The sequence below is a fragment of the Pezoporus occidentalis genome, unplaced genomic scaffold, assembly GCF_034315485.1.
Source record: "Pezoporus occidentalis ecotype Australia unplaced genomic scaffold, CSIRO_AGI_Poc_V1 ctg118, whole genome shotgun sequence".
Classification (NCBI taxonomy): Eukaryota; Metazoa; Chordata; class Aves; order Psittaciformes; family Psittacidae; genus Pezoporus; species Pezoporus occidentalis.
Genome location: NW_026912972.1, coordinates 3,141,808 through 3,157,650, shown reverse-complemented (window position 1 = coordinate 3,157,650; position 15,843 = coordinate 3,141,808). Strand labels below are relative to the sequence as shown.

Sequence of the window (15,843 nt, the reverse complement as noted above, 5' to 3'; positions counted from 1 at the left end):
TAGGTAGCCCTGTGCAGTTTGTTTTGGCTGTCATTTGGGACTTGAAGGCTCTGTAGGGGTTTGGGGCTTCTTGAAGCTGGCCTTGGGGGCTTTGAGGTCTTGTGGGGATGGGCACCGTGGTGGGCCCTATGGGGCTGGTGGCCCTATGCATGTGGTGGCAGAAGGTCAGTCCCAGGAGCACATGTCGGGCCCTGCTCCTCTCAGCAGCAGTAGCTCCTCATGCAGGTAGGGCCTTGATGAGGGACAGGAGCTCTTCCTTGCTGCCCCTGCTGAGCTGCTCTGTCTCAGTGTTGGCTGAGCCATGTCTTCCTTGTGAGGGCTGATCCCTACAACTCAGTCCTGAGCAGTGCTTTGCTCAAATTCCACTGGTGTTGGGGTTCTCCTTGCAGTCATCCTGTGGCAGTGTACCCCTGGGCAGCCAGCCATGTTGGCTGCATGGCAGCATTCACTGGGCAGTGTAGTCCTTATGAGCTGTATTTCTGGATCCAGGCCTTGCTGCCTTTCTGCTTAGTGTAACTGTGCCCAGCTCCCCTTTTCCTGACCCTGTAGACCTAAGATGGGTTGTGACATCCCTGCTTGGGGTCTGGCTTGCTGAAGTGCAGCTCTGGAGCTCCCCAGTACTTCTAGCTCTGCAGGAAAGCCCAAATGAATGTGGCTGAGCTTGAAGCTGTTGAGTAGGTCTAAGTATAGTGATACTGACCCTTACAGGAGCTGAATCCATCTGGGTGGGTTTAAGGGAAACAGGTGCTGTAAGAATTTACTTTTTGGTAGTGATCAAGAGCACTCATGGGAATACTGCATTCATGCTTGAGACAATTGTATTATATAAGGGATTCTGGTTTTCTACCCATGTGTCAATTCTTTATTACAATCTGTAAAAATCAGAGCTCAAAGAAAAGAAAAAAAGATATTATTGCAGGAGGTGGTGACAACCAAGCAGCAAAGAGGGAATCCCAATTGGATTTGCTTTCAGTTCCTTTTCACTCAGCTGTTTCTTGTTTAGCAAGTTTCAATCATGTCGTTGCCTTGCATTCAAGTCTGTGAGGAAGGTTATGCAGCTCTAACATCAGCAAAAATAATGTGGGGTCTTTTGCTTATGGCTAAATTCCCAGCCCTGTGTTACGGTTTTCCCTTCCATCTGCAGGTCAAAACAATACTCTCTGCTGTCTTTCCCCCAGGCACAGTTCAGTATTAACTTCCAGCACAAGGCATTTCACCTTTAGAGTCTTTCTTTTGTCTTTGATTCCTCTTGTATTCTCTTTTTCTTTTTCCAGATCACTTAATGACAAAGATACTTCTCCCAAATTATCCTGCCTGTTGCCAAGCAGTTTCATTTCAGTATGTTGTTTTCTAAATGGTTATGGTCAGTTGGACCTGCTGCTGCCCAGGATAAATCCAAAGTGCCTGTGACTGTCACCCAGAGCTCAGGTAAGTGACTCATGATTCATCCTTAGTAACCTGCCTGTGCAGAACAGGGAACGAAAGAAGGAAATGAGCCTGAGAGGGAAGCTGTTCATGTGTTCTCATTGAAGTCTGTGTCACATTGGGGTGTTTGGGGTGAGGAACTTGTTTGTTTGCTTTCTCTGGAAAGGGTCATGCTGGATTTGCTGAAAAAAAGACAATTAAAGCAGGTTTGCTCTTTTTCAGTCATCAGAGTGGATGGAGAAAATGGTGAGAAAATAGGCGCAGTAGCCTTCCTGGCAGGCCCGTCACAGCCCTAGAAAAACCTGATTCTGAAGTGGCTCATCATCAGTGGTTGAAAAGATGTCCCAAAATCTTTCTGCCTGTGAGAAGAGTAATATTTTCTGCTCCACAGCATTCCCTGAAAGACAGATCCTTACTGAATTTTAACTGCATAATGATCCTGCCTGTTGGTAGTCTGTACTGCACTGGTAGCATGTCTGTTGGTCCTGGGACTACATGGGTAAAATAGATGTTTCACAGTCTTTCTTGAAGAAAACCTCAGGATGCTTGGGTGTCTGTTCCGTCCTCATTCCAGTGAGGATGCAAATCTCTGCCAGGTACACAGCTGCCTACAGACTATTTGGCATCCTGCCTGAGGACTAACTGAAACCCCTGCTTGAGAGGAGATGCTTCCTCCTGGCATTACTGTCCTTCACTGGCTATGGGCATCCATCAGGTCTGTAATCTCACCTAGTGCTAATCTCGTCAGCAGGTGCCCACATTGGGCAATGCACATGTGGAATTGCAAGTGGCCTTTCCAAAATGGTGCTTTGGCATCTACTCCTCCTCATAGCCTCCTCTCAGGGTCGGATCAACCTGGCACAGAGGCCTCCATGCTGTGGGCCAGATGGGCTTGGCATGGTAATCCCATAATAAATGTGAAGGTTGCTTGTTTTGCCTTTGTGAGTGCATGCTTTATGTGAGGGGGGTGCAGTGAGCAAGGATAAGGTGTTCTTCATAGACTTGTCAAATAGAAAATGGGATTTGGGAGGCTGTGTGTGGAAGTGCTCTACAGAGCATAGTTCTCCTGGAAAACTGTACAGGCAAAGCACTTGGGCTGTGGGAGAGGTTTTACCTGCTGAAGAGTTGCTCCAGGGGTGTCTTGCCATGGTCACAGAACAGCTGCAGTACGGAATTTTGTGGACAGTTAAGATGTCATCAAAGCTGGGGCATTTATCTCTCCGTCTCTCTTTGTTTTGTCTCTTTTTTCTGTTGACTTCTTTGTGTTCAAGCTTCAGACAGTGCAGAGTAGAAGTGAGAAGCTTCCCAGCTCCATTTGTTAGCCTCTCTTTACACGTTGTTTATTCAGCAGCAGCATGGCTAAAGGTATTACGTATTTAGGGTGGATATCCAAAGTGTCCTAAGAAATATGAAAGATCAAAGGTGTCAGTTTTCTCTTTTAAAATAATAATTTTGAATATTGGTATTATTTCAGCTGTAATGCTCTGTATAAACCAGGGATGATTCTAGAAACTTTGCTGTGCTTTCCTATTAGAGCCATGGCTCACTGTATTTGCTCTCAGTAAAAACTCAAACCTATATTAAGAGATTGAAAGCCTTAGTGCCATTTGAAGCTAAGCAGACTTGTTTTTGGAACGTAAAACAAGTGTTATATCTTGGCATTATGATGGCAAAGTTTTTCATTTTAGGAGGATATCCAGGAGAGGGAAAAAGCCTCTTATTTTATTGGATTCTTTTTTCCAATGCGCAGCAACCATGATTGCAGGTGGCATTGATTGTTTTACTTTTAGCACCTTCTATGAAGAGCCCAAAGCCTCAGTGTTGGTCACAGTAGCTGAACTAAGCTAATTGATTATATTAATAGTATGTGTGGGGCACAGCTCCCCTGTATCCTGCCTGCATTTATTGTGGTCATAGGTTAAGCTAAGTGTTCAGTAACAACAGATTGACTCTGTATACACATTATAGTAGGCTTTGAGCTAGCAATTCCCATTCACATCTCGGGGAACATAGTGGGTGATTCAGTGAAAACACCTGCTCACTAGAAGGTAAAAGAAAGTCAATTGATAGTGGGAAAGGAGAAGAGCAGAAAACTAAGAATGCTGTTACGTATGTCTGTGGCTCACCTGCAGCTCACGTATTTGTTCTGATCTCAAACAGGGCAGCAGAGCTAGAAGTGGTACAAGCTGTAGAACTAATCAGGCCAAAACAAAGGTCATCGACTGTATGGAATGGCATACGTGCAAGCACTGAGTAGCTAGGCTAGGACTACTCGGGCTGAAAAGAGACATCTAAAGAGGGCTGTTGTAAATGTCTGTAAAGTCTTGAAGTGTCATGGATGTGAAGAGGGGAAGGTGACACTTTGGCTTTCAAAGCTAGCAGACATCAACTGAAATGGCTGGAGTAGCATTCAGAGGTGAAGGAGTTAAGAGAGGTTGTCAAGTAAAAAGACACCACTGTACTTGTGTACAGGAGGTGCCTGAACCACCAGTTTCTGGGAGTTATGAGAGCGTGTTAGGGGCAGCTTTCCAATATCTGAAGGGGGCCTACAAGGATCCTGGAGAGGGACTGTAGTGATAGGACAAGGGGTGATAGGTTCAAACTGAAACAGGGGAAGTTCAGGTTAGATATAGGGACGAAGTTATTTACTGTGAGGGTGCTAAGGCACTTGCACAGGTTGCCCAACAAAGTGGTAAGTGCCCCGTCACTGGCAGTGTTCAGGGCCAGGTTGGACAAGAGCCTTGGGCAATATGGTCTAGTGTGAGGCATCCCTGCCCATGGCAGGGGGTTAGAGCTGCATGATCTTAAGGCTGTTTCCAACGCAAACCTTTCTATGATTATATGATTCTGTGATTTGATGTTACTGCATGTGTTTGCTGATATACTGCCTGAGCACCAGACAGGAAAGGTGGTATTGGAGGATTTCCTCAGAGCTGGTGTGCCTGATGCTATGGGTTTATATTTTGCTTTATGGCATGTTAGCCTGAGTAGAGCAGTTAATAGCCTAACGGTTTTGTTTCCAACATCTGTCTCCGTGTCGGCAGCAGCTGCATCCCGTTTAAACTACCAGCGTATCCCTAGTCGCGCGGTAGCTGCAACTTGTGTTGCTGTTGCTTTACCCTGCTCTTCTTGTTCTCAGCCGCTAGATGCCCCTGTCTCACAAGCAAGAAGCTGGAGGAGCCCTGCTCTGCCTGCCCTCCAGGGAAGGCAGCTGTATACTGCTCAGTGCGGGCCATGTGGCTGGCTTCTGCTGCAAGAAGCAGAGGTCAGTGGTTCTGAGCATCAGGCCAGAACTCTTTGGAGAAACGCATGTAGCAATCCTCTGTGACATTCTGCCATTTTCTTTGTGTACCGTATGAGATCTACTCCAATACAATGGGAATCCATCTTTCTTAGCAAATGAAAGGGAGAGGTTGGAAACTGAGGAGATCAGTAAGGGCTATATGTGGGCAGGAGCAAAGAAAAACAGACAGGAAACTGCTGAGAGCTGGATTAAAGACTGTTTTGGTGATGAGGTCATCTGGGAGACAGTAGGGTTTGTTGAGACTTTGATACGCTTTGATCCCTGGACAGGACTGATGTCAGATTTCTTTTGCTTTGCTGCAGTGACTAAAGCAGTCTGCATAGGGCACTTGCATCCTTAATTCTGTCTTTAAAGTTCAGTATAAGGACTGGATATGATTGCTGGTGAAAACATGATGTGGGTTACGGCTGATTGCTCACCCTGACTTTGTATTCGACATCTGTCTGCCCCTGCATTCACCTTTGCATGTCTACAGGACAAGCAGTGCACAAGCATGACTATTGACTTGTTTGCTTAGTGATGTGAGCAGTTTGGAGTGGCAGTGACCAGGGACTTTGTGATACTGAGCAATAAAATTAAGCTGTAGAGGTGATCTAAGGACTCTGAAGGGCACTGAAAGAACCCTCTTTTTTCATTTGGTACCCTATGAAGGTACATATTATGCGTTCCTTCTAGTGGAATCTGCTATTGCTCAGAGTGTGCTAATGGTTTTTTTGAGGGGTGAAACTTGGGTGTTATGTTTTTAAAGGACCTTCAGTCTTGAGCATCTATACCATCAGCAATTGAGACACCCAGGCAGCATCTCAAGGTCTGTTCTGATCTGGCAATGCTTTGGCACCTGTGCCAGTCTCTTGATATTCATTGTCTGTCTCTACCTTTATGGTAATAGGTTTGTCCTGGTCAGGAAGTATGTGCCATCAGACCCCTGCATCTGGATTACCCACTGAGTTCACTCACTTTGACTCCTGTCCCCTGCCCCTGCAAGGCTTGTGGCTGACTTGTGTTTCTGTGGCTCTTTCCAGAGAGAGAAGGGTGGTGGCTGGCTCTGAGGAGGGACTTCTTCAGAGCTTCTCATCTCCTTCAGGGAAACTAGGTAGAGGCTGATTCATTTCATATTCTTCAGTATGAGGATGATGAGGCACTGGCACAGGATGCCCAGAGAAGCTGTAGCTGCCCCATCCCTGGCAGTGTTCAAGGCCAGGTTGGATGGGGCTTGGAGCAACCTGCTCTAGTGGAAGGTGTCCCTGCCCTGGGCAGGGAATTGGAAGTGGATGAGCTTTAATGTCACTTCCAATCCACACCATTCTGTGATTCTGTGATACTTGTCCCTTATAAATGTGTAATGCTACCTAATCAACCTCCTTTCCTACAGATTTCTGTTTTCTGTTGAATATCTCAGCAGCTATTAAGCTGTGAACCTTTGCTGAACTCTTTCTCATGGTTCAGATATTCAGAATGGCCCTTTGCAAACAATTCCAATGTCTGATATGCCCCATATGCAGCTGGGCACTTCTTGGAGTGAAGCTGAGCACTGCTTCATGTCTCAAATGTGTCCATAACTCTACATGCTTTCATTTTCCCTACATGCTTTCATTTTCCCTACAAAAATCAAGCTGATGTGCTGAGGCTTTCAGAGGGAGGGCTTGTCCCAGCTGGTGCAGGGCCAGCACAGCTGCCTGTCACTCAGCCACAAGCCATGCTCCAGTGCCAGGAGACAGAAGCAGGCTTTCTTCTCCAGAGTGACATCTCTTGGTGGGTGGCTGCCTAGAACACAGGAACAGAGCCTGCCATGTGTGCCGCAGAGTTTCTAGCTCTCCTTGTCTGTTATATATTTTGGCATGGTTTTGTTTTCAGAAAGGCTTTATAAAGCTTAGCTTTTAAGGACTGAAATAGTTTGCAAATTCATGATGTTGCTCAAGGCAAAGGGGCAGTTTCCCCACTACATTCTCAACCTTGTGGCTTCCCACTGTGCAAGGATAATGTTTCATCTTAGTTACTTTCTTGTGACTTCTCTCAAGATGCAGATGAAAGGAAACTAATTGCTCAGAGTACCAGTGTACATGTTATACTGAAGATACTCTTCCTTTGGGATTCTGTTCTGCAATTACCTCATTTCTCATTTCTCACTTTCTAATTTTCCTGTTCAAGGAGTTCTCAAAACAGTATACAATGGAAACAAGAGGAGATCCTTTGCACAAGGAGGGAACCTTCCCAAAGTAAGTGTCCTGGATTTGGTGGTGCAGATGTTTGGCACTGAAAATGTTTGCCACTCTGCAGGTTATTGTGTGCTCATGACCCCATGTGCTAGATCAGTTGATGTGCTTCACAGAGAGTGTGCTCAGGTGCTGGAACAGGCCGCCCAGGGCAGCGGTGGGGTGACCGTCCCTGGAAGTATTCACGCAGTGTGTAGATGAGGCCCTAAGTGCCGTGGGTTAGTGGTGGCCTTGGCAGTGCTAGGTAATGGTTGGACTTGATGATCTAAAAGGTCTTTTCCAACGTGGTTGATTCTACGATTTTACTGCTTCCAGTTTGAACGACTAAAGATACATTGACAAGGCCCTTGAAGGCAACTCTGCATGAGGGATATGAGATAGGACAGATTCCTGCATTTAGTCAGTAGCAGCACTATGCTCGAGCCATGAAGTTCATGAGCCTCTGTTTTGGCCTTGTCTTGTTCCGAATGGTTCATGAATGCAGGCAAAGCAACCGCAGACTTGTCTGTGAAGGACTGTCTAGACTTATGGTAAATGACACAGATGTGGCTTTAATGCTTATATATTCCTCAGCCATGGAACAATATGATGGAAATGTCCCATCTGTATTGTCCCACTATTTTAAGCATGTGGAGGGTAGGGAAAGGGTGTGCATAACGCCTTTTGTGTTAGGTGGCGAGTTTGAAAGCTGATGACTGTCAAAACATAAAGAATTTCTTATTTTACTTGGGTGATTTTTAGTTATTTTTTTACTTGCTCTCTGGAGAAGCCTAAAATGGATTGTACTGTGGCTTTTTCTTACTGAAGCAGGAGCCCTTCCTGCCTCTCCCTCCCTGTTATTGAACCTTCTTGTGCCTGTGAAATCACAGTCCATCTGTTGTAGGAAGCTGATGGGAGGGAGGGTGGTGGTAAACAGACAACTGGAAGCATTCACACCATACCAGCACTGCTGTTCTACCTGCTGGATTGCACAATTAAATGTATTGGGGTCAGAACTCTGATGCAAAAAGGTATATTTTGCCAGGATGAGGTGCTGTAGTAAGGGAGATGAGAGGAGAAGGGCTAGGGCAAAGCCAGACATTTGTGTGGGTAAGGGTTTTGAGCTTCATGTGGATCAGCAGAATAAAGAGTTGGAGACTTTTCCGAAGTCATGGCTTGAGACCAATTTCTTGTGCTGTTGATGGTGGAAATCAAACCCATGCTGCCTAAAATGAGCCTCTAAGTTCTTCAAAGCACGTTCCTGAGTGTGCCACAGCTGCAGGGGGATTGCTAGGGGCGGAAGGGAAGCAGAGAGATAATTAGGTTGTCTGGAAAGATAAAATCTGATTGCAGGAGTGCATGACTGGCTTGACTCCCTGACTGAACAGGAAAGAGTGAAACTTGTGTAAAGCACTCTTTGCAGATGATGTCCCTACCATCATTTCCATCCACCCTGCCTACCAGCTGATAGGCTCTTTCCACTATATCATTTCTAAATGCTGTGTGCTCAGGTCAAATGGTGCTTTCTGTTTCTGTGACTTTGTGTTGCTCAGAGGCACTGTATGAAGCTCATACAGTGGCAAGTTGTATCCCGGTTTCCTGTGGCTCTTCTGCATTGCTTGAAGCATTGCTGAGCTCTTCCTTTACAAAGCTGTCTCTAGGTAAGCTTTCTCACTTCTAGGAGTCTGGTTTAGAGAACTCAGTTTAATTCTTTTCTGTGCCAGCCATGCTGTGACACTTCAGATGCTAATGCTGCAAATAATCACCTCCTCCCTTGCCTCTGCTTTCATGTATCAGCTTTGGTGGTCCTGTTCTGTAGCCTGAGAGTCTTCTGTGCGAGATGACTCCGTTTCTAGACAGTTGTCCGAGATAGAGAGCTTATGCTTGCAAGAAGCCTGTGTGGCAGGGAGTGAATGCAGTAATACACAGTTGTTTAGGCAAAGCAGCACTTCAGTGTATTTTTGTTCCATATTTGAACAACCTTGGCTAAGCTTGAACCAGAGATACAGCATGTCAGCTTACCATGGATGATGACAGCCAGTGATTTTGGATGCCTCACTGTATGGATACCTGCTATTGGAGGGCTTCCAGTTCTGAGGGGTCTGTATTTTTCAAGCCTTATTTTCTCTCTCAAGTTAGAAATGACAAACTGAAGCTCTTCTTGACCACGTGGCCCATATGAGCCGCCTCCTTATTTTTGCTGTGAACTCCAAAGCACATGCTGTTGTTGAGACCTCTGTGATCAAAGTAATGAAATGAAAACTTTCCAGTTATAATTAACTGTCATGGAATTTCATCACTTTAATGCGATTTCATTGCACTGGATGTGGTAGTTTGTGATTGCTTTGGTTATAATGGATTGTAGCATGATGGAATCCATGGGAAGTGGGAATAGGTGACTAGAATTTATTTTGGTTTGTTTATGGCAGTGGATAAAGATGGAAACCTGAGTATTTAACTTATTTAATCAGTACTGGCAAGTGAATAAGCTGCCTTTGTACTATTCTCCTTTAAATTTGATTGCTCATTTTACCAAAATTCTGGTAATACCTTAATCACATCTGTTCATGAAGTCAGCTATCTGTACAGTAAAACCTGTGTTTAGTGTTTTCCTCCCATGGGTTGGTTAATTTAAACCCTGCTGAACACTGGTAGGTGTCAGGGTGAAATGAGTGATGAGAACAGTACAATACAGGGTATCTTCAGGGAAAGGGCATCTTAACTTCACTCAAGGCCTACATTAGTGGTCCCACTCATTTCTGCCAGGGTTGTATGTGATAAAAGCCCCTGCTCCAAAGCACAGACTCTCTTTAAGCCAGCTGGTCTTTGTGGGCAAGAGCCTGTTTCTGGGGGTTTTGCTGGTGTGAAGAGCTGTATTTGTTGAAGTACAGCAATGTATATTGCTGGGCATAAAACTGTATCAGTGGTCATTGTCTTATAATTAACTTTCTTTGCTATTATAAGAAAACTAGCTGAATAGAGAGTTTTGGAGTTGCAGGGTTCGAGTCCTGAGCACAACCTGACAGCATCAATTACTTCTTCAAACATCTTTGCTTTCCTGCCCTAAAATGTTTTTCAGTCAGTCAAAATTGTGTCCCGTCTCCTACTTCCCAATCAAATGACGTTGCAGATCTATACAGCAAGAATTTGTTGTGCTATTTGAAGAGAGATCTTCATCCTCAGGCATGTTGTCTGCTTAATCTGTAGGTTCAATGAAATGCTTCTGTGCATAGCCCAGTGTACAAGAGCCAAAACTTTTGTCTTTTTTTTTCGCCAGGGTAACCACAGGAAGGTTATAAAAAGAAATAAAAAGACAAACAAGGTTTGCAGGTCCTTCCAATCTGGAGCTCCAGGCATGAAGCAACAAGGAAAATGCTGATTGACCAGGGATGCTGGATATATGGTGAGAGGCCAAGGCCATGTTAAATAGCTCTTATGAAATATTAAGGCCCCCTCCCACCAAAACCAGGGATATCCAGCCCTTCATAGATGTGTGCCAAAGGGTAAGAAGCTAGCATGGGGAGAAATGTGATATATTTCCTTTTCAAAGAATAAACATATTTATTCCAAAGGGAATATTAAATCACTTTTATTCACTTGAAGTTAGGGAAGGACCTTTGTGTGGAACACTTTCTGTGTCTTCTCATATAGAATACTTAAGTTGGAAGGGACTTGCTGTAAGCATCCAGTCCAACTGCCTGACCAAAAGTTAAAGCATGGTATGAAGGGCATTGTCCAAATGCCTCTTAAACACTGACGGGCTGCGGCATCAATCACCCCTTTAGTAAGCCTGTGCCAGTGTTTGACCACTCTCTCAGTAAAGCAATACATCTAAATGTCAAGTCTGAACCTCCCCTGGTGCAGCTTTGAGCCATTCCTATGTGTCCTGTCACTGGATATGACATCTGTTGTAGTAAAAAAAAATGTTAGAGCACGTAATTATTAGACTATTTCTTGTTCAGAACAAGCTTGATTGAATAAGGCTTACTGTCCAGAAATCCTGAAGGTACTAGCTCAGAAGCTAATCATCAGGACTTATCTTGTGCTCCACTACTGCAGTGGAGCTGCTTTTCTCCTTGGAATGAGCCTAGCTTTAGGCCTGACCCAATAATGTGCTAGGAACAAGAACTCTGGTTTTATTTGGGCTGTTTTGTAGTCTGGGGAATGGGTAGAAGTTACTGTGAATCATATTCCATATTGCCTACCTGTGAGGACCTGTTGTTCTAGGAAATATATAGGTCTATAACATACCCTTCTGATCTGGTGCTTACCGTCTTCTGATGGATGTTTTATCTCTCTACTCATTTCCTTACTTTCCTTTTGGGTCACCCTAGTCATAGATCTGAGATCACAGGGTGGTGTGTGGTGGGTCTGTCCAAAATCCTCTGTAGATGTCCACCATGAAGGCTGGACCAAATGGTCTGTCCCAGGTCAAAATGTCCATGAAAACAATTTGGTCATAGAAGTTTTGATTTTAGCAAACTTATATTGCACTTGGGGGGGGTGGGGGGGAAGGGACTATCACATCAAATTAAAATGACCAAACTGTCCAGTGAACACAGTATGTGCCTGTGCAAATGCACATCTGCAGTTTTATGTGCATAAATTAGCAGTTTAGGGACAGTTTCTGTTGTAGCCTTCATTCTAGGAAAAGCTTATTTACTTACCATCTAATCAAGGGCGAGTCAATTTTGTTTTCCTTTGCTACAACAAACACACTGGGCTATGATAACCTATCAAATATTCACCCATGACAGGATGGCCACAGAAGGCAGCGGGTGGAACATGAATCCTGAGCAAATGTAGCTAATCTTGCATTGTAAGGTCATGTTATTCTTAAACTGTATAAAGAATGTGCAGCATGGGGGAGCCGGTGTTTGTGTAGCCCTTTTGATTTGTTTTTATTTCATAAAGCCAGTTTGGCCTTTTTAGTGATCCATGGGAACAAGCCAGCGGAATGCCTGAGCCTCTGGAATCACAAGGGAAAAGGTATGACTCCTAATCCTGGCCCCTATTTGTAACGATGTCTTCTTAGAAAATGTCAGGGAATGAGAAGTCTTGCTGCCTCCAAACATCTTCCAGTAAATAGAGTTGAGCTCTGGACTGAAGTCAGACAATGCAGACTCCTATCTGGCAGCTCTAAGATTCCTGGCCCCGTTTCCCTTGGTTGCATCAACATGGACATAAGACTCGTGTCTGAGGTGTGGTGTTCAGTTGTGTCACTGGGAGCAAACTGCACTTTGTATAGTCATTATTACCCCTCGGGCAATGCTCTTCTGGCATCATTCAGTTTTAGCTACCTAAGGGGTTTCAGAAATTGGCCTTTTGGAATAACATCAGTGTCTTTCAGTTATTGCAAGGGTTCTCTCTTATTTCTTCCAAGTCAGCTGAACTAAGAGGAACTGATAATCCCAGTGGCAATGGAATTTGACCCATTTTCAAGACATTGATTCTTTTTTCTCTTGCTGAAGATAAGGGCCTTATCTTTGTCAAGTTTGGGTGAAGCATGGGCTCTGTGTCCCAGAGAGCAAATGAGTATACCTTGGGCTGCTCAAGCTTTAAGGAAAAGCTTTAATCTTCTTGAAAATGGATTTTCTGCGACCTGGGAATAGATACATAAGTCTTGTCAAGCATTATAGAAACTATTAGTCAAAAGGCGGTCTTGGTTACTGCTTATACACAAGATATGTAAAAGAAGAGATGTGTAAAGATAGGCAATTCACAATCAATAAGAAATTTGCCCTTTTTGTTAACTCTCTTTCACATGGCCTTGGTTTGAGATTTTCTTTTGTTACAGTACTTTTTCATGTTATAAGATGAAAAGCCTTTATTAACTTTTCAAACTCTTGCATAAGGTGTAAACTGAAACTTTTTCACAGGGCCTGTTGGTTGATGGTTAACCCTTCTGCATCCTGAATCCCTTTGGTACTTGCAACCACCCCTGGATGCTTTGTTTTCAGGCATATTTCCTTAACTTCATAAAACTGAGCATTGGGCATGGGGGTCTGTTTCCACAACTGAGGATTTGCCTTGCAGAACTCAATTACTATTAGTTGTCAGACAGACTGAACTAATATTTGTGAAGAAAGGCAAAATTACACCTCAGTTTGAGTCTGATGCTTTTTGACATTTTAATTAAAGTCCTGAAAAGAAAGTCTTCATTTTTTTTTTTTTTTTAGCCAAAATTCACTTTTCAGTTTGTGCTTTGAAAACGCACACAAAAAAAGAAAAAAAAATAATGAAAAAGAGGGAAAAATTTGATTTAAAAGAGGAAAAACATGTTTCTCTAAAAAACCCAACCAGTAGTTCCAGTAACTGCTTGGAGTATGTCATAAAGTGAGATTTTGAGCAACTCTATTTAAAACATGTCTTTATACTTTTTGGTTGGTTTGGACTCCCAAACAAAAGTGACGTTCAGTCAGAATTAGGAAGATGTTTCAAGTTATAGTTACAGTATGAATGTAGTTTAGCACATCTTGTTCAAAGCACACTTGCACGTTGTGTTGTCCATTGATTCCTATTGTTGGCTTAGGGCTCAGTTCCTTGAGGTCTCCTTCACCCAGACATGATGTTTTCAGTGAGCAAGGACTGCAGGGCTGGGATTTAAGACTGTAGTCTTGTTGTGTTATTAAAACCAGGTTTCATGCTGGTTTTCATATTGATTATTGCCTTCTGCAGAAAATAGTTAAGGTTTGGTAGGATTTTTACTGTTTCTATTAGCAGACATGGCAGTCATAATCTGGCCTTGCAGGAAAAAAGAAAAGTATATGAAAACTAAAGAGAAAAGGTGTAAAGACAAGAATTGATTCTGCTTTTCAGGCTTATTTATATAATCCAATTACAGCTATCAATATTGTCTTTGGAAGCAGATAAAACTGTCCTTATAATCTTTGTTCAGTAGATACAGAGGATAAAAAAAGGAGTGTGAAGACATAAAAAGGCCCCAAAAGGTTAACATCTGATGCTGTAACTGATCTGATATGAACTTGCCATCATTCTGGTGGCTGTGAGGTGATACTTGCCATGTACTCTTCCTAATAATTTTGACTCCACTGTGTTATTCAAGAGGTGCTGATCTTCAAGAGGAGGGCCTTTGTCAATGTCACTTGGAAATGAAAAGAGCAGGATTTGTGACACTTGCAAAGTAAAATGGTTGGCATAAGGAAACAGTTCACTTGTGGATGAATGTAGAGTGTGCTTCCCTGAGACATCTGAACCTGGTGGGTAAAACTGGGCATTTAAAGTCTTATGGTTGTCTGCTATCATGCTTGCAAAATGGAGAACAGTTCCTGGTGAAGTCAGCAGATCTATTTGTAAGGTAAGACACCAGCTGCCCCATCAAGCTGATGTGTTACGTATTGATAAATGAGATTTTCAGGGAATTACAGGAGAAATGCCTGCCACTACCACACAGATGTATATATAAAAATACATATTATAAAATATGCAACAAATGGTTTGTTCACTCTTATTTTTGTTCCGTTCCTGTAAGTGAGTACTAATGGGGGAAACTGAACTTCTGTAGATGGGAAGGGTGATTTTTTTTTTTTTTTTTTTTCCTTTGGAAGTGTGCTCAAGAGAAAGCAGCTTTCAGGACCCATGAAGTGTGATTGGCAGGAGCTGGGAGAATGTTATTCATGCAGAGAAACTGTGTAAGGAAGCAGAGATTAAAAAGCCAGGACTCGGTAGTAGAAAGGATTAGGGACCAGAGAGGAAAGGGGAGTTTACATCTCAGAAAGGCACTGAGTTGGATGGAAACAAGCTTCAAGCAGGAGCACACCTATAAAGACACAGTGGGCAGCTAGGAGCAGTCTATTTTTACTTCCTGTTCTTCTTGCCTTGTCCCTTGGAATTGTTTCCATCTAAAAAATAAATCATATGAGTTTATGTTCAATCATTCCTGTCACGGTCATGAGAGTTGCTAAGGGTGAGTCAAAATGCAGCACCCCAATCTAAAGATCTGCTATGAACCTCTCCCATTAAAATTTAAAATACCCTTTCCCCCAGACCTCCTCTAAAATAGAACAAACTGTATAGAAAAAACCCACCTGTTCTGGCTGTGGCTTAAATAACAGAATTAAGGAGAGCCAAAGGGCAAGATCTCACTTGATTCTTATTCCTTTCATTTTCCTGCTATACACTCAAGTGAAGATCAGCCTTAGTTTTGGAATCCTTGGCTTGTTGCACTTTACGTTGCAATTACTGTGTTTCCTAAACATTGTGAGTTTTGCTTGAAATGCTTCATTTAATCTGAGATTGGCTCAAAGCCATGCATCTGGAAGTGTACCTGAGCTTGCTTTCTGTCTTGGAGCAATCCAAGAGGGTCAAGTGATGGGGAAGCCTGGATGCTGTTAGTTCATTTGCATGTGAAAAAGAGAACTTTAGTTTAGTCCCCCCTACATACTGCAAAAAGACTAAGTTGTGGTCTCTGAGGTGGTGGAGTTGTTAGCCATGTGCTAAGAACAGAAATTGTTATCTGGCTCAAACCTATTCCTGTATCCATTGCAGTGATATTGCTTGATAAACTAACACCTGATTAGAAAATACATAGCAAATCTTAATATTTTTCAGGTACTTCCCAAATTCTTCCTGAAAGTTCCTTGGAAAGCACGTGGAGCTTGCCTTAAAATGGAAGACAGGGTTTCCAAATCACTGATGGTTTTTTCCTAGCTGTAGGGATGGAGAAGAGCATTTATCTTATTCCCTGTGGCAGCAGAGGATTTCTGTTGTGCTGCCACCTTCAACTATTCTGCTTTTCCACTCAGTATTTTTGAAATATGTTAAATATGTTTTAGTTGGGGCAGGACAGAACCTGACAGATGGCAGGAGTGATTTCTGAAAGCATCTGAAGGACACTTAAAGGGGGAAAAATACTCCTCTCTGATCTCACAAGAAGGAGAGTCCAAGCAATTCACATGGACT

The 15,843-nt window shown here is 43.3% G+C and overlaps 1 protein-coding gene across 1 annotated transcript in view; it reads left to right on the top strand.

Moving 5' to 3' along the window:
• Positions 1-15: 15 nt before the first annotated feature.
• Positions 16-15,843, top strand: part of CPS1 (carbamoyl-phosphate synthase 1) — a 110,901-nt gene continuing 95,073 nt past the window's right edge. Inside the window, exons 1-2 of the mRNA XM_062602193.1 lie at positions 16-312; positions 1,275-1,428. The gene's annotated coding sequence lies outside the window, so the exon portion shown is untranslated. The remainder of the gene's footprint in view (positions 313-1,274; positions 1,429-15,843) is intronic.